This window comes from Microcaecilia unicolor, chromosome 7 (assembly GCF_901765095.1).
Source record: "Microcaecilia unicolor chromosome 7, aMicUni1.1, whole genome shotgun sequence".
NCBI lineage: Eukaryota > Metazoa > Chordata > Amphibia > Gymnophiona > Siphonopidae > Microcaecilia > Microcaecilia unicolor.
The window spans coordinates 21,472,049-21,491,957 of NC_044037.1; the positions used below are offsets into that span (position 1 = coordinate 21,472,049).

General features: G+C 41.3%; 1 long non-coding RNA gene across 1 annotated transcript; it reads left to right on the forward strand.

The window, feature by feature from the left end:
* Positions 1 to 31: 31 nt before the first annotated feature.
* Positions 32 to 19,052, forward strand: LOC115474501. Its single transcript, XR_003942865.1, has 2 exons — positions 32 to 313; positions 18,751 to 19,052. It is a non-coding gene; the product is annotated as an uncharacterized LOC115474501 (long non-coding RNA).
* The last annotated feature ends 857 nt before the right edge of the window (positions 19,053 to 19,909 follow it).

Below are 19,909 nucleotides of genomic sequence, written 5' to 3' on the forward strand. Positions count from 1 at the left end.
TTTTTCTTTCACTCCCAGACAAAATGGCGGCGGTGCTGCGTCACCTGACAGAGCCCGGCTGCGAGAAAAAAAAAAAAAGAGGAACTGGCTTCAAGGTGGAAAGGGGGCTGGACTCGTGTGTGTGGCACCGATAGGGTAAAGGAAAGGCGCCGGCTAAGTTAGTTAGGGGAATTGTTAGACCAGAGGCAAACAAAAAACAAATGTCATAAAATAAAAAGGGGGGAGGGGGGTCCAGTCCTTTCTCTTTAGAGCGCCCGGGGACGAGCTGAAAGGCGGAAGGGCACAAATAGGAAAATGCGCTTAAGGTAAAAAGGTAAGAGCCTCCTCCTGTGAAAACTCTTCTACTCCTTGGTCAGTTGTGTAGTAGTATAGTGCATCCACTGCAAAGCTGCAAACACTATAAATAATTTGTAAAGACATTTTTTATATATTTCCTGCATTTGTACCCCACATTTCCCCCACCTATTTGCAGGCTCAGTGTGGCTTGTATTATGTTGCAAAGGCATCATCATTGACAGAGTAAGAGATTCGGCATAATGTTACAGATTAATGTGTAAGAAATCAGATAAAGAGGGTCAATAGAATGATATGCATAACATATGTTATGCATAAAACAATGTTTTACAGACAGGCCTCCTTTAAAAAAAAAAAAAATAGACTAGACACATTCCCCCTGGATTCTATATAGCACACCTAGAGGCATATTTTCAAAGCACTTTGGGTTTCTATGGAACTTTGGGAGGCTAAGTGCTTTGAAAATGAGCTTGCTAGAGATCTGCGCTGAACTCCGGACTGATTTTATAACAACACGTGCAATTTAATTGGCTTAAGTTAATCAGTGTAGATAACTCCTCTTAACAAGCACTAATTAGCTCTAATTGGAACTGATTAGAATTTACCTGCATAACTCCCTAAGTGTATTCAGTAACAAACTGCGCCAAATTTCTTTTTTCTTTATATGTTTTGTTTTATTTCTATTCTACTAAAACCCTCATCCACAGCCTTGTCACCTCTCGTTTAGACTACTGCAATCTGCTTCTTGCTGGCCTCCCACTTAGTCACCTCTCCCCCCTCCAGTCGGTTCAAAACTCTGCTGCCCGTTTCGTCTTCCGCCAGGGTCGCTTTACTCATACTACCCCTCTCCTCAAGTCGCTTCACTGGCTCCCTATCCGTTTTCGCATCCTGTTCAAACTTCTTCTACTAACCTATAAATGTACTCATTCTGTTGCTCCCCAGTATCTCTCCACACTCGTCCTTCCCTACACCCCTTCCCGTGCACTCCGCTCCATGGATAAATCCTTCTTATCTGTTCCCTTCTCCACTACTACCAACTCCAGACTTCGCGCCTTCTGTCTCGCTGCACCCTACGCCTGGAATAAACTTCCTGAGCCCCTACGTCTTGTCCCATCCTTGGCCACCTTTAAATCTAGACTGAAAGCCCACCTCTTTAACATTGCTTTTGACTTGTAACCACTCGCCTCCACCTACCCTCCTCTCTTCCTTCCCGTTCATATTAATTGATTTGATTTGCTTACTTTATTTATTTTTTTGTCTATTAGATTGTAAGCTCTTTGAGCAGGGACTGTCTTCTATGTTTGTGCAGCGCTGCGTATGCCTTGTAGCGCTATAGAAATGCTAAATAGTAGTAGTAGTAGTAGTAATTTCTATTTATTACTTTAAAAGGTGGACTAACATTTCACTGTCATTTTACCCAGAACAAAGCATAATTGACAAACAGACGAGCACGTGGCCTCAGTCTTCCCCCGCCCATCCGCAAAGCGGCACAACAGTCAATCTCCCAATCTGTAGTACTTTCACCATGTTGCCGGGCAACAATTAGAGCAGCACTCCCGGCCCCCATGGGTGGGGCCGATCCGCCTTGGTGATTGCATTCACTATCCTGTTGGCTAGCGCCACCGTCAATTACTGCTGGGGTTCTCTTTTTTTTTATGTCCAAGAATTTTATTGGTTTTAGAAAAAGACAAACAATTTATCAAGCAATAACTTCTTAACACATGCATCCAAAAAATAGTGTGATTATGGGCAGGGAAATGGGTGTTTTGTGGGCATTCTGAAATTTATGCATGTAGTTATAGAATATGGCCTAGTGTGCCTAAATCTACATACCAGGATTTACTCCATGCTTTCATTGGTGTAAATGGATGTGCACAGTTTTAGGTGCTGAGATATCAACTAGGCATATTCTATAATTGGCACCTAAATCTAGGCACCAATTATAGAATACGCAAATCAGTGCTGATTTTTTTAGGCGCCATATATAGAATCTATAAATTGCACTCAAAAACGGGTGTTGAAAAAGATTGCTACTGAGTGCAGTTCTATAAAAAAATGTGTGCCCCTTCTAGAATCTCATTTAGCAACAGTTTCTGTACCCAGACTTTGGGTGCCAGACTTACACCTGGTATAAATGCTGGTGCCCAAGGTAGGTGCACTGAGGCAGTATTCTGTAACAACATATGCAACTTTTTGGAATGCCCCTGAAATGCCCATGCCCTTCACATTCCCCTATTTAGATTCATGCTAAGGGAGTTAGGCACCCTGCCTTATAGAATAGCGTGAAGCCAAGACCTTAAGCATGCGTGGATGTTCAAGGCCCCACACTAGCCCAGCACCATAACCTTGAGATGAGGTAAGAAGAGAGATCGGTCATCATGGGGTGGGGTGGAGGGGGCAGGATGGAGGACAGAAATGATCATCACAGGGAGGAGGGCTGGAGGAGAGAAATGGTGGTTATTGTAAGGAGGAGGGCTGGAGAAGAGAAATGGTGTTTCCATTAGTAGCCCACCCTAGACGTTAGAAAACTCAGTGTTTCTAATAATAGTTTGGGTGATTATTAGAGAGAATATGATATTTATTTGTGTAACTGGCGTAACCACTTTATAGAATTACCCCCAAAATGTTTATCCAACCTGAGCAGAGGCATTTCCTAGGGCAAGGTTTTGAAGGGTTAGCATTTATGTATATTCTTTCTAAAATATGCATACATATGTGTAAAAATAAGCTAAGAATTTTGAGCACAATATATAGGTGTATGTGCATCTGTATTTCTTTGAGTAGTTTTCTATGAGCATATTTTCCCTTTAAAAATTGGTGTAACGTATGTGCATAACTACCGCACAAGTTAAGGAGGACAATTTTATAACTGCTGCTCCTTGTGATCTTGAGTAAGTCACTTAACCCTCTATTGTCTCAGGTACAAACTTACATTGTGAGGCCTCCAGGAACAGGGAAATATCCAGTGTACCTGAATGTAACTCTCCTTGAACTACTCCTGGAAAAGGTGTGAGCAAAATCTAAATAAATATCATCATAGGAGCTGCAGAACATCTTTTTAGTTGTAGGGGCCAACCAAACCAATCTCCATTCCCCCAAGCTCTCTAATTGTTGATTCTCTGTTGGGCCAAATATTAGTAGGTAGGGTCATGGCCCCAGTGACTCATCCCATTCTGCTGTCTATGATCATAGTACCAAAGAAATACTGGAAACATGACTCCCCCCCTCCCCTACCAAAATATATTGTAAATACTAAAGAAATTGTAATCACGTAAGTTATTCTTATAACAATAGATAAAATGCTTGATGCTAGAAAACCAAGCATGACAATATTGGAGAAAACCCCAAGAATGCCATTGCTAATAGTTATGTTAGTACCAAGCAATTTGCTATCCTGTACTAGGTATGACGAGACAAAGGATCCTCAAGAACTATGCAACCTAATCAGATACCTAGAAAATGTGGCAGAAGCAGTTTCAATTTGACACTCTAACTTAGGTATGTCAGTTTCACATTTTATTGTATTGTACTAATATACAGCCCTACTGGTTACGATCCTGGAAATCTTCAAAATAAGTACCTGTATATAATGTGGAAACCGCTTTGATTGTAACCACAGAAAGGTGGTGTATCAAATTCCTTTCCCTTTCCCTATCAAATTTTAGTTTAGAAATCTGTTATGTTTGCTGACTATCTGTCCCCCAGTCAAGGAACAAGTCTTAATATTTTATTATCTATTACTAGTAAAAAAGCCCCGTTTCTGATGCAAATGAAACGGGGGCTAGCAATGTTTTCTTCTGTGTGCACTGTGTGCATGTGGGAGTGTGTGTGTCCCTGCCCTCTGGCCTCTCTCCCCCCCCCCCCCCCCCCCCTCTGAGTCCTTCACTGTTACAGAGCCAGCGATTTGATTTCGTGCTCTGCTGTTTTCCTTCACTGACTGTGTTACAGAGAGGGCGGGGCAGACACTCATAGGGAAACCGGATATCTCGCCCCCTTCACACTTCCGGCTGGAGGCTTCATAGAACGTTGGTGTTGCCTTTTATATAGAGAGATTTGCTGTAAGGATTGTTTCCATTACGTCTCCAAAGGATCAGTCCAGACTAATGGGTTATGCCCATCCGCCAGCAGATGGAGATACAGAACACTAATGAGCTGTGCATTCTAGGGACGTGTGCAGACTAGCTCAGGCAGTATTTTTGAAAGGAGTTAATCATTTGCATTCTCCTCTTCGGAAGGTTTGTCCAGAGTGGAGTCTTCCTTTAGTTCTCAGAGCACTTCAACAAGCTCCTTTTGAGCCTCTCCAAAAAGCCACTCTTAAAGATCTTACTCTGAAATCTGTTTTTCTTCTTGCCTTATCTTCAGCTTGAAGAGTTTCGGAACTTCATGCACTGTCTTGCAGAGGTCCCTTTCTTCATTTCTCGGATGAGGGAGTTTCTATTCAAACAGTTCCTTCTTTTTTTCCAAAGAGCCCTATGCTTCTCAATACTCTTCTCTTCGCCTCTTGGATTTTAAGCGGGTGCTCATGTATTATCTCAAAGCTACCAATGATTTCAGGCACTCGGATCATATTTTTTGTTTTCTTTTCAGGGCCCAAGAGAGGTCTTACTGCCTCTAAAGCATCAGTAGCTAGATGGTTAAAACAGGCTATATATTTGGCTTACATCCTCTCAAACAAACCTGCTCTGTTGCAAAATTAAGGCTCACTTTACCAGATCTCTTTCTACCTGGTTTGTTGAATCACAAGCTATCTCATTGGAAGAAATTTGTAGATCAGGGACTTGGTGTTTTTCACATTCTTTTGTCAAACATTACTGTTTGGATATTGCAGCAAGATTGGATAGTTCCTTTGGAGCTCAGGTTTATCTAATGCCCTCCCTACCTGAGGACTTCTTTTCTACATCCTATTAGTCTGGACTGATCCTTTGGTGACATAATGGAAGGGAAAATTAGCTCTTACCTGATCATTTTCTTTCCTTTAGTCTGAAAGGATCAGTTCAAAACCCGCCCTTCTGTTATTTGTAGTGTTTGTTAGTGTACATAGTTCTATTGTTTCTTTATTTGTGAGGCACATATTTAGCCCACCTTTCAATTGTTTATATTGTTCTAATAGAAGTTGGAGTTTATTAGCTACTAGTAAAAAAGGCCCGTTTCAGAAAGCAATGAAACGGGCGCTAGCAAGCGATCGCCGGTATCCGAGCCCTGCTCCCCGCCCCTGCATACTGCAACGCACGCGCCTACCTGCACCATGATGTCCAGTTGCAGCGAGTCGTTTGCGATGCTGTGCCCGCATTTCTCGTAGGAACCTCGGCTGCTTTGCGTACTGGGCCCGGTAGACCTTCTTGCCTGCCTCCTGGCGCTCCGTTCGGATTCCTGGACAAGGGGGAGGAATAGGGAAGTGTTTCCCTACTCCTCCCCCTCCACATTGGACAATCGCGGCTCCTCCCCTCTCCCTGACGTTTCCCTACTCCACCTCCACATTGGGCAGTCGTGGCTCCTCCCCTCTCGCTGACGTCACGATTATCTACATGATTGACACCACCACCGAATATCTACTCCATGAGGGACACCACCACCGGAAGCCACCAGGCAGTCTCAGAACGTTGGAGGTGATCTTTATTATAGTAGATAAGTCACTCTCTTTTTATTGCTTGGCTATCAAATACTGCCTGAGCTACTCTGCATACGTCCCTAGAATGCACAGCTCATTAGTGTTCTCTATCTCCACCTGCTGGCAGATGGGCATAACCCATTAGTCTGGACTGATCCATTGGGACTAAAGGAAAGGAAATTATCAGGTAAGAATGAATTTTATTGAACAGTTCTAGTGAAGTTATGTTTTACAGGTTAAATAAATTTGAAGCTATTAGTGCAGAAATAGAATTGGTCATGTTTTAATTTTCAAAAATTAAAGTCACCATTAGAGACGTGAAGGGTAGTTTTTTTTTTAACTGGGTGCATATAGTTTCATATGTGTTGCAAGCATAAGTGTACTACATTCTATTCCATAAAGTAGTTCTATTATTACCCAACTCTCAAATTATCTTATCACCTACTTTATACAGGCTTAAGGGGCATTTTAGTATCGGATCTATCAGATACCCATGTCACCACCATTCAGGCTGTAGTGTGAGCCAGGCACTTTTTATGGTGGGTATGTACTCATTGATCCATATTTTTTAATATTATTAAACTTTTCATTCATTATTTTAACTTAATCTATTAGTCAGATTTGCACTTAGCTTTAAATGCAGTATCGCTATATTTCTTTTTCTATTTTTCTGCTTTAAAAATCAGTCATCTCGGAGACCTCTTAACCCGACATGAACTCATGTTTCGCATTTAATGCTGTATCAAGGCATGTCTCCTCAATCAAAGCTGGAAACATATCCGTGCTCTCTCTGTATGAGAAACCCCCTCTGATAAATATAATACTGATACCGTGCAAATTGGATAGATTCTGTAAAGTAGTACATAAGCATGTAACTGCAAAGGGGAATGGGAAATGAACAAAGGCTCTGGATCTGCGATGCAAACACAACAAAACAGCAGACCACCAATTCCAAAGGAGAGTACAAGGACTTTAATAATACAAGGTATTGTATTTTAATTACTTGTGTTATTAAAGTCCTTGTACTCCCCTTTGAACTTGGTGGTCTGCTGTTTTGTTTTGCTGTAACTGCAAGGGAGAATACATAAGGGCGGAGCATGGGAGGGGCACGGGTTTGTTTCCAGCTTAGGTGATTAATTTATAGAATACTATCAGTTATGCTCATATCATAGATTACATAGGTGCATCGATTTACACTTGGCATTGACCTTGCATAAATGATCACACCAATGCCAACTAAAACTCTACCTCTGATCCTTTCCCTCTTTCCCTCTCACCTTTTTCCTGCATGCATGGATTACTGTCTTATTTAAATTGTAGTTCCTTTCATTTTTCTCCGTTAAAATTGTACTTAGTTTGTACATCATTCTACTCTGCCTGCCAGTTAGAGTGGTTTAGCAAGTACCAATAACTTATGGGGGAAATTCTATATATGGCACTTTAAAAATCAGCACCGTAGAACCACGCAGTTATTATGATTCTGTAAGCTACTCCTAAAGTTAGGCATAGTAGAATACACTCACATGCCATTCTTGCGCCTAAAATTTAGGCACACCCATTTAGGCCACCTAAACCAGTCCTAAATTAGGCACAGATCGAGTGTAGTCTATAACAGTGCGCATAGTTTTTTGAAACGCTCACAACCCGCCCATTCCATGCCCATGCCCCCTTTTCGCCTCTGCGCATTAGAATTTACGCACACCGTGTTATAGATACGCCTAGAAAGTTGTGCGAGTAAATTTTAATTAAATCCAACTAGTGCCACTAATTGGTTAAGTACCAATTATCGGCACTGATTAACTTGTCAATTAAGTTGTACACGCAATTTGGCCACGCAGCCAAACTAGCACGCACAACTTAAGGCACCGTATAAAGAATTTGGGGATATAAGCTAGTATTGTATAATAGCATCTTGGCACACAGATTCCATTATAGAATTGGCTCAGCAGGTGGCATTGCCATGTCTAACTGAAGGCACCTAGTTTTAGAATTTCTCCATTATGCTTCTTTGTAGTATATTGTTTGGCTGTGGTTTTTCAATTTATTTGTTGATTCTTATACCATCTTCTTGATATTTATTTTACTCTTAACTGCCACGCAGCAAACTGCATGTCTGCCAACAAATGCACACAACTTTTTCCAAACCAGCCCTCAACACCACCCTCTGCCAATTCCAGATTCTCAGACAAAGAGAGTGACACACTTCTGGCCCCAAAGCTGTAAAAAAAACATTTCTCCTTCAACAGTGGCGGATGTACTAAAGCTGTTTTCTCATATCTGTCGTTACAGTTGGATATGACATTCAAGTCTTTCTACCAATCTGATAGATGGGTCCCCTAGAATGCCTCTTTGCAAGACTTTTTGTAGGATAATGTATTTGTAAATTTTTGGTTTGGTAGGCTATAATTACATAACATATAGAGGGGCATAATCGAAAGGGGCGCTCAAGTGTTCCTGAGGACGTCCTCGCAGGACGTCCCGGCGAAGGGGCAGGGAAACCCGTATTATCGAAACAAGATGGTCATCCATCTTTCATTTTGATAATACGATCGGAGACACCCAAATTTAGGTCGACCTTAGAGATGGTCATCCCTGATTTTCGGCCATAATGGAAACCAAGGACGCCCATCTTAGAAACGACCAAATGATTCTGTGCCTTTTCAGAACTGATGACTCACAAGTGGTTCAAGCTTACATATTTACTCAGCAATAGTACTTGTGGTGCAAAAACACCAATAACCATCAATTTTTCTGTACCCGCAAAGAACATCTAATTAGCTGGAATGTAAACACCTAAGTAGGATCCCTGCACATATGTTGTCAGACCATTTATCATCAGGCTGGATTCTTTGCCTCTGATAGAGAGGTGTGGTAGCCGTGTTAGTCCACTTTTAAAGATAATCTATAGAAATAAAACATGGAAAAGAAAATAAGATGATACCTTTTTTTATTGGACATAACTTAATACATTTCTTGATTAGCTTTCGAAGGTTGCCCTTCTTCGTCAGATCGGAAATAAGCAAATGTTGGTAGATGCTTATTTCCGATCTGACGAAGAAGGGCAACCTTCAAAAGCTAATCAAGAAATGTATTAAGTTATGGCCAATAAAAAAGGTATCATCTTATTTTCTTTTCCATGTTTTATTTTGTTTTATTTCTATTGTTTGCCTCTGATGATATTTTTCCTTGCACCAATAATAAGAATAAATAGGTCATGTTGGATGAAAAGAGCGTTGTGATCTTGAATAATCATGCATGATATTTCTGGTTGTTTCTTATGTTAGTCCAATAGGCAGTGCATTTTTTATAGTGAAAAAGGTACCAGTACTCAAATGGCAGGCCACCTTTCAGGGGTGAGGTGATTACTGAGGGACCCACCCTACAATAGCCAGGCCCCCTGCAACCAGTCACAGAATCTATGACAAAGCAGACTTGGTGTGTAGAGCCTGAGCTCTTTCATTAAAACTTGGGACCATGGGTCAATTTTAGCAGACAGTGGAAAAGGTGTCGATACTCAGTACCCCCAAGTATCCCCTCAAAAAAAGCTCTGCTAATAGGAAAAATTACAGTGTGCAAGAAATCCATTTTGATTTTGACATACACTTGTCCTTCCTCCTGTAATTACAATTCTCTTCTGGGGTACGTTTTCTTCATGCCTCCACTATATTGACTTGTAGGCATGTGTAAACAGCTTGCTTAATCAGATTAGGAATATGAATAATTTTCAGAGTTTGACTATCCCTGCCAATGTACAAACATGTAATAAAATTTTAGATTTTGTAATACACTTTGGGGCTCATTTTCAAAGCACTTAGTCTTACACAGTGTGCTTTGAAAATGACCCCCAAAGTGTACTACAAAATCTAAAACATTATTACACCTCTTTGTCTACTCCAATTTCCTTATTATAAGATAGTTTGATAGTGGCATCTTCATAGGTTGTGATAGCTTGTAAGGAACCAGCAGATGAAACTATAGAAAGGGACTGTGTCATCTCAGTATCTCATGTATTGCAATCACTTCTGTTGGTGCTTTGAAAGGTTTCAAAACCTATAAAGACTACTACAACTCTATGCTACAGCAGCTAAGTAAATAATTATTTATTGTTTATCAAGTTTTAATATAAATATTATACATTCTTAATATAATATGTCAAAGGTATTTATTCTGTAATTGGGGATATCAGTTTGCCATGGGAACTTGAATTGTGTTTCTTTGGTATGTAGTGGCCCAGAGTACAATGAAGCCTTTGTATAACCACTAGGCGGTAAGTCAACAAAACCGCAATAAACATAAAGAGCATTTGTTATATAGAATTTGTCAAGTAGTGTAAGTAGAATGAGAGTACTGTGATAGTGTACCAAAATAACATTGGCAAAAAGAAAACCCTCATCGTATTTGGGGAGAGATGATACTTTTATTAGGCTAATGAGATTAGAGTCATTGGCCAGCTTTTATCCCAAAGAGTTTTAAGTTGATTAGAAATGCGATGCTGATGGTCAGGCCGTATGGAAGTGGCATAAGAACTGGAGAAACTGCCTGTGATGACTGCAGCCCTGAGAACACCGGGTGCCAGGGAGAGTATGTCCAGTACCAACGTCTTGGAATGTGGAAAGGGTGGAGCATCAGTGGCATTGCCTGATACATATTTCAGAATGTCTGTTATGCAGCTAAGGGAGATAAGACTAACAGGCGTAGGTTATGTGCTAATGTGCTGTCCTGTCTCTGATAGGAAAACCAGAAAGTATTTCCACAATAAAGTTACAGACCGGCAAGCTTATTTCTCATTCTTCTTGGTTGATCCTTAGATGAGGAGTCTGAGCTAGTTAGGACTTCCTGCTGGCCCACAAATGGTTAGTGCAGTGGGTTGAGAACCTGGGGAACGGGGTTCAGTTTCCACTGCAGCTCCTTGTGACCCTGGGCAAGTCACTTAACCCTCCATTGCCCGGGTACAAATAACCTTAGAATGTGAGCCCATACAGAAAGGTGGTATATCAAGTGCGGAATAAACATAAACAAATCATTTTCTTGTTTATTACTGTTGCAGTGTGTCCAGTTGATGTTTGCTGTAGTATCACTGACAACATTGGAATGAAACAGGTTGGGCTTAATAGCAGTGCCAGTTCAAGAATATTTGGCACTCTAGGCAAACCTTAAAGCTTGCACTTTCCGCCCTATGCCCCAGCCTCTGGCCCCTATTACTACCTGATGGCTTAGCCTGTCTCCCCTGGATGCCCTATCTTCACTTTCTCTGGCCGCTCAACCCGTGGCCAGCAGGAGGAAGGACACTTAAAAGTGCCCCAGTTTCCTCTGGTGTGTGGGGCCAGTCTTGCAGTATGAGTTTTAAGGTTATTAGGTCTTGTGGCTCATATCACAAGATTAATCGCAGGAGGAAACAGTACTGTACAGTACCTTCCTTCCTGCTGACCATGAGGGCCAAGTTGCTGGGGTAAGCACTGGGGTAGGGCCTGTGGGAGGGTGGTAACTGGGAAGGAGGAGATTTAAGTTACCTGCCCATTGCCTTTTGCCATCCCCAGGATCTCAGCACTCTAGGTCACCGCCTAGTTCACCTTGTGGAAATGTTGGCCCTGCTTAGTAGAGAGTTTACATTTGTGGCACCTTGAATAAAGAACAGCTTTCCCCCACAAAGCATTCTGGCACTTGCATTCCTGCAGGGTTCACAAGAACAATGAAGAACTCGTTTCCTAAAGTAAGAATTTCAGTCTGATTTCACATACTCTTAAGCATATTGCTTGTTATTTAACTCTGTGGGGGTGTATTATATGAAATGCAAATACGCCTATACTCACCAGATCTAAAAAGGAAGATTTTGTGAGAGAAGGCAGGAAATGCTTTTATCACCCATTGAGAGTTTATTGAAGTACAGGGAAAGAAAAGTGTAACAAGACATTTCACACAGAACTTTTAAAAGAGTCATTTTCTGGGATGTACAGGTGTTTGTGGTCCATATATCTAAAAACATATAAAGTAATGATAATAGGAAAGCACAAAGAACACCATGCAGAAAACAAAACAAAATGCAAATCTCATACAAATATCTGACTACCTGCAGTCCCTCAAATGCCTGCTGAGAAAAGAAGGTTTTTAGTAAAGATTTAAATTTTTTTTTAAAATAGCACGAAGTTCATAAGGAAGAATGTACACACACACACCTCCTTTTTCAGAAAATAGATTAATAAAAATGATAAAGTTTGGCTATAAGGAAGGACTTTTTCTTCTGACATAAGAATATCCATACTGGGTCAGACCAACGGTCCATCTAGCCCAGTATCCTGCTTCCAACTCTGGCCAATGCAGGTCACAAGTACCCGGCTGAAACCAAAATAGTAGCAACATTCCATGCTACCAATCCCAGGGCAAGCAGTGGCTTCCCCATGTCCATCTCAATAACAGACAACTTTTCCTCCAGGAACTTGTCCAAACCTTTTTTAAACCCAGATATGCCAACCGCTGTTACTAAATCCTCCAGCAGTGAGTTCCAGAGCTTAACTATTCTTCAAGTAAAAAAAACAAATATTTTCTCCTATTTGTTTAAAAAGTATTTCCATATAATTTCATTGTGTGTTCCCTGGTCTTTATATTTCTTGAAAGAGTGAAAAATCGATTTACTTTTACCTGTTCTATACCACTCAGGATTTTATGGACCTCAGTCATATCCTCCTTAGTCGTCTCTTTTCCAAGCTCTTTTCCAACCTCCTTAGTCTTTCCTCATATGGGAGGAGTTCCATCCCCTTTATCATTTTGGTCACTCTTTTTTTAACGTTTTCTAATTCCGCTATATCTTTTTTGAGATACGGCAACCAGAACTCAATGCAATACTTAAGGTGAGGTCGCACCATGGAGCAGTACAGGCATTATAATAGTCTTGGTCTTATTTTGCATCCCTTTCCTAATAATTTCTAGCATCCTGTTTGCTTTTTTGGCTGCTGCCATACACTGGGCAGAAGATTTCAGCCTATTGTCTAAAATGACACCTTAATCTTTTTCTTGAGTGTCAACTCCTAAGGTAGACTCTAGCTTAACTATGATTTGGATTATTCTTCCCCAATGTGCATCTTTTTGCATTTGTCCACATTATATTTCATCTGCCATTTGGATGCCCAGTCTTCCAGTTTCCTAAGGTCTGTCTGAGTTCTCTGTCCTGTGTAACTTTTTTTCATAAATGTTCAAGTTAAATAAAAAATATGGTTGTATGATTATTTGAAGTATTGCAGACAGAGAGAATCTCAGGATGGGCACCTCAGCTCCTTGCTGTACTTCCACATGATAAGCTTGGTTTATAAAGCATTATCTGAAAGACATGGAATGGAAGAAAAGTCTTACTAAATCAAGCCTTAAATCCTGCTCAAGCTGAAAAAATTAAGCAAATGTAGATCCTTGTCTTCATAGATATTAATTAAATTCAAATGCCTAGGTTCCAAGCTAGAAGACAGCTTGTCTTAGTAAGACAGTCCATCCAAGTTCCTGCTTTTTTTTATTAGTGGGACAGAGATCCGAGAGTCTTCCCGCAAAGATTATGGGATTCTTGTCCTTAAGTGAACCTCGCCTAATCACTATTTCTAGCTAATTGTTGCAGAAAACTGCATTAAGATAACTTGGAATACAGATGACTTTGGGTATCCATTTTTGGTAATCAGAATATCCTGCAGTATTTCTCAAACTTGTAAGAAAGACTTAAAATGCCACCCATCTCAGTTGGTCTTCGAGTCTTTTTTATCTGTACGTTTTGTCAATCTTCCTTGACTAGATTGTCTCCATTGAATAGGGACTTTCTGTTGTGTGTGTTTAGAAAGCACTGTGTATGCGTTGTAGCACTATTCAAATGGCAATAATAATGATTAGCTGCCTCAGCAGTGGTACTGCTTCATTTCAAGAATCCTGTTAAGGGGCCCTTTTACTAAGCTGTGTTAGGCACCAATACAACAAAAAATGGCGTACTACAGTATGCATACTAAATATTTTAGAATTTTTTTGAGAGGACGTGTCAGGGGCAGAGAGTGGGCATTCCTGCACTAACCAGTTAAGCAAATCAGAATTTTCAGGCTATATCAAATCCAGTTTTCTGACTGTGCAAGTGTGTCTAATGTTCATTTTGCAATTAACTGACAAAAGCAAAATTCCACAGTTACTTTGTTTTTATAGTTTGTGGTGCAAAAATGGTTGCATATCTTATAGTCGGTCTACCTTAACAGGTTTGGATGTTAGCTGAATAATACTTCCAAAGAAATGACATTCTCAGTAACAGTTATGCAAGTTAAAGTACTGCCCAGAGTACAGAGTATTACGCTGAAGCTGGATAAAGTCAGATATTGCTCAATGCGTTATCACCACTGAACAAAGTTTTTCTGCAGTAAAAATGAGAGTCAATAATCTGGCCGTTAAGTGACAGCACGTTTCATGGCTGCCTGTAAAGCATTTAGTTTTTCCTTTGCTATCTCAGAACCAAGATCAAGAGGGCAGTTTCGTGTTTTAGCAGTTAAGCTGCTCAAACAAACTAGAAATATCCAAGATTCATCCACTCAGGGAAACTGGAATTCACCATGGGTGTCTGTCTAAAGTCACACTTTGGTCCACGTGTGCTGCATTTTTTGTGCCTCTGGCAAGCATACTAACTAAATACGCAGTGAACACATAAACAGGAAAATAGCCTAAAGGTGAATTCCAATACGGCCACATTACAGATATACAGTGTGACAATTAAAAAAAAACTGCCAGCCCAATATTCAGCCTTTGTGGACAGTGTTTTGTTTTATATCTGACAGACAAAAATGATGGCAAATAAAGGCCAAATGACCCATCTATTCTGCCCGTCTGTACCATCCACTATCTTTTCCTCTCCCCAAGAAAAGCCACATGCTTTTCCCAAGCTTTTTGAATTCAGATACAGTCTTTGTCTTTCCACTGAGAGGCCATGCCATGTATCCACCACCCTTTCTATAAAAAAGTATTTCCTTTGATTATTTCTGAGCCTACAACCTTTTAACTTCATCCTATGCCCTCTCTTAATAGTGTTTTCCTTCAACTGAAATAGACTTGGCTTGCTGTAGATGGAGATATTTAAATGTCTCTATCATATTCCCTCTCTTCTGCCCTTCTTCCAGAGTATGCATATTGAGGTCGATAAGTCTGTCCCCATACCCTTTATGACAGAGACCACTGACCAATTTTGTAGCTGCCCCCTGGACCGATTCCATCCTGTTTATCTCTTTCTGAAGGTGCAGTCTCCAGGACTGCACACAGTATTCTAAATGGGGCTCTTACCAGAGTCTTATAGAGGGGCATTATCACCTCGTTTTTCCTGCTGGCCATTCCTCTTCCTATGCACTCAAGCATCCTTTTGGCTTTGGTTGTCACCTTTTTTTTTTTTTTTTTTGCTTTACTTTGACACTTATATCCTACACTTACCTCATAAGTTCAATGTGGCTTACGCATAGTATCAAGAAAAACAATAATATTCAAATAAAATCAGATCCTAATTTCACAACAGCATTAGAACCTAAACAGAACAAGTGTATATGCACAGATTCCAACCTATCAGCCATAAATCTTCAAAACAAGAAGGTCTTTAACATTTTATGAAAAAAAATAGCTTCTTTGAGTCCTAATTTCAGCATGCAGAGTTCCACCCTTCATCGCTTGCTATAAAAAGCAAGAAAAATACATCAACTTACAGATCTTCTTGCAAGAAGCGTAATGTAGCATGAAAAATTCCCTTGCATCAGCAATAGCATTACCTGTTTGGCCGCTTTAAGATCGTCAGATATGATCACCCCCCACTGCAGTGGATACCTGGATATTCAGTGTCACTATCTGGGTATCTGCTGGCACTAAATATCCAGGTATAAGAGACAAAAGCCAGGAGTTACGCAGATAATGGCGACAATTTATGCCTGTTACCCAGATCAGTGGCGTAGCCAAGGGTGAGCCTGGGTGGGCCCAGGTCCACCCACTTTGGGCTCAGGCCCACCCAGTAGCAGCACACCTGTGTCTGGCAGGGATTCCCAAGCTCCACCAGCTGAAAACTAACATAGTAACATAGTAGATGACGGCAGAAAAAGACCTGCACGGTCCATCCAGTCTGCCCAACAAGATAACTCATATGTGCTACTTTTTGTGTATACCCTACTTTGATTTGTACCTGTGCTCTTCAGGGCACAGACCGTATGAGTCTGCCCAGCACTATCCCCGCCTCCCAACCACCAGCCCCGCCTCCCAACCACTGGCTCTGGCACAGACCGTATAAGTCTGCACAGCTCTATCCGCCTCCCAACCACCAGCCCCGTCTCCCAACCACCGGCTCTGGCACAGGCCGTATAAGTCTTCCCAGCACTATCCCCGCCTCCCTACCACCAGCCCCGCCTTTCGATCTTGACTAAGCTCCTGAGGATCCATTCCTTCGGCACAAGATTCCTTTATGCCTATCCCACGCATTTTTGAATTCTGTTACCGTTTTCATCTCCACCACCTCCCGCAGGAGGGCATTCCAACTATTCACCACTCTCTCCATGAAAAAATACTTCCTGACATTTTTCTTGAGTCTGCCCCCCTTCAATCTCATTTCATGTCCTCTCGTTCTACCACCTTCCCATCTCCGGAAAAGGTTCATTTGCGGATTAATACCTTTCAAATATTTGAACGTCTGTATCATTTCACCCCTGTTTCTCCTTTCCTCCAGAGTATACATGTTGTTTAGCTCAGCAACTCCCAATAACTGTCCCTCCTGCATACCCTGTAAATAGCAGATGGCATGCAGGTGAGACAAGGAGAGACCAAATCACCTGTGGGACAGGGAGGGGTTCTTCTGCCCACCTATCTTGGGTCCAGGCCCACTCAAAGTTGGGTGTCTGGCTACGCCCCTGACCCAGATAACAATCCAAATATATTAGGGTAGCTTTTTTGCTGACCTAAGGGGTCCTTTGTGGAAGATAAAAACAAGGAGGCATATCTTGTAAAATTCAGTAAAAAGGCTCCCAGGGTAACAATCATCTGTGCCCAACATGGCCATGTTTCACCAGGAATATTGGCTGGATCAGGGACAGAACAACCAGAAATAAAACAAATAGGAAAAAGCCCTTCTTGGCGGCTGCGCTAGAAATGGGAAAGACCCGTGTAAGCATGCGCTGTCTATTTCTTAACACAGCTTAGTTAAAGGGCTCCTAGTTAGCCAGATTTGTCCATGTATCACTGCTCTGGCACTGTCTGGATAGTGTGTGGCATCTGTAGAGTTTTTCAGCAGCAATGGTGCTGAAAATCTGGGTATGGCCTTGGTCAATAGCAATATCCAAGTAGCCAAATGAAAAAAAAAAAAAAACACAGTAGGCCACAAGTGATGATGGAGACACAGATTATTCAAAACAGGACGTTCACAAGGCCAGTGTTTTGGCAAAATATGCAATCATATACCTGATCTCTTTTTGCAGATCGAGGAGACTAGGATACAACCCCTGAGGCAGGCAATATTTTGCCAAAACACTGGCTGTGTTGTGTTCCTGTTTTTGAATAAACTTTGTCTCCATCATTATTTGTGGCGTACTGTGCTTTTCTTGGGGAGTGGGGGGGGATATACCCCTGTGCTGGTATTTTTCTCTGTTTTGTTGCTTGCATTATTGCTACCATCTAAGTGACAACAGTGATACCCAGATAACTGCCACTAAATACTGGGTATAGTTTAGATCCCGTGCAAGCAGGAGAAAGTGGAGGCTGGCCAAAGGATGATCCAACACAGGAATTAGTGCTTAAATACACGTTATTTGCAGCTTAAGTAGAAGGATGTGCTGGTCAAAGCAGCCCGAAGGCAGGCACTGTATCCTCTTGTTTTCCTGTGCTTTACAAGAGTTTAATGTACCAGTGTTTTAAACACACTTGTTTGGTTACAGAGAGTTTGATTGTGACCGCTGAGGCAGGTGGTTAGTGCCGCCGAAACACTGACTGTGTTGGGTCCTTCTACTCAAGCTGCAAATAAAGTGCATTTAAGCACCAATTCCTGTGTTGGATCATCCTTTGGCCAGCCTCTATTTTCTCCTGCTTGTGCTGTTTCTTCGTAGAGGTTCTTCCTGTTTGCTCTGCCTGTACATAGTTTAGGTCCAGCACCATGGTTCAGCAGTGTATGCTGACATAGAATAGACCAGGCTTGAGAACCACTGCCCTAGAGCCTCAGCCATTGGACACCTGCAGCACCCAGTATCCTAGTGTTACCCAAACCTATCCTGGGGGTCTCCCCAGCCAGTCAGGTTTTCAGGATATGTACAATGAATATTCATGAGAGAGATTTGCATGCACTGCTTACACTGCATGCAGATCTTTCTCATCAATGTTCATTGTGGATATCCTGAAAACCTGATTGCCCCAGGTCAAGTTTCAGAATCATTGAAGTAGCCATTCGTAAGGTGCACGAGGACTGGGGTGGGGGAAGGGAAGCTCTGGTTTGTGGACTTTACCATAAGGTCTGTTGCTAGATGGTTAGGGGGGGCTCTAAAGAGGGGATATATTCTGGGTATTGGCAGATCAAGATTCATGGTTCTATTACACAGTAGAGGTCAGTTCCTAACAAGTTGATTGCTGGACAAAAGTTAAATAAAATATAAACAAAATAGGATTTACATAGCTTGGATGCTTGCTTCTTAATATTTAATGTTTTATGTTCACCACAGACAATTCTGAAAGTAGCTTAGAATCTTCTCACTGAACATTCCGGAAACATAAATTCTGGGTTAAAACACAAGTGTTGCGAATGGTCTGTGTTGCTCAAAGCAGGCTGCTCAGGCAGGACCAGTGATATTCCATTTCTTGCAGAACTTTTTTGTCATGCCTCAACTGCTTTTTTCCAGGTTTCTTCCTTTGCCGAGATCTTCAGTCTGAGGAGGTTTATCTTCTGTCTCATGCACAGACACTCGGAAGGAAACTAAGTGAAGCATGGATGTGCAGCGCTGTTGGAAAACTTCACCTCCTGGCATATTTTTTTCCGTCTGGCTAGCAACAAAAGTTCCTGGGGGCACTTAGCAAATCTGCTGTAATAATTTGGTACAGACAGAGCCTCCTGCCTTAGATTTTCCATTTGATAACAGACTGTAGAAATTGCCTTTTCATGCCCCCAGTCTTGCTATTTTTAATGAAGCACTATACATTTCAATGGAAATTATTTCTTAAGATTTAAAAACTGCAAATGAGAGCATTGCAACACTAATAATTCCCTTTTATTAAGATGTATTCATTGGCAGTTAAAATTCAAAATGACAGACTAGGATCTTTGGTGATTTAGATCAGTGTTTCCCAAATCCAGTCCTGGAGTATCCCTTGCCAGTCAGCTTTTTAGGATATCCACAATACAATATGCATGAGCTTGATTTGCCTTCACTACCTCCATTATATGCAAATCTATTTCATGCATATTCATTGTGGATATCCTAAAAGGCTGACTGGCAAGGAGTACTCCAGGAACATACTTGGGAAGCACTGATTTAGATGTCATTCTTTCTAGCTAGCAATTCCTACCATGATGATGCTGTTCAGTAACTCAGGGTGCTGCCGTGCTGATCATCAGCAGACTCTCAGGCTGGCATCATGGGTGGAGAAGAGAAAGCCGGCCTATGTGCAAACAGAACAAATACCCTTGGAGTGTTCGCACTGAGGCCACCAACCATATGGAATAAATAATACTGATAATATGGATTATGAACTCACCTTGCCAAGTAATGTTTAAGGGGGCTTATAGCATTACTAGTACTTACATTATAACAAAAACGTGATAAATCCACCATTAGTTACAAGAACAGCAAAGTGGTTTACGATTCAACAGAAAAAAGAAAAGTGATATTCAGCCAATGTCCCTACACCCAAACCTACAACCAGTCTCAAAATCTTATCCATAGAGCTGATAATTATACTTCCTCAAAAGCTTAGGAAGAGAAATACATCTTGATAGCCATTTTAAACAGGCCCTGGGAGGCTGCCTTATGATGGAAGCATATACCTTATTCCACAGACGTG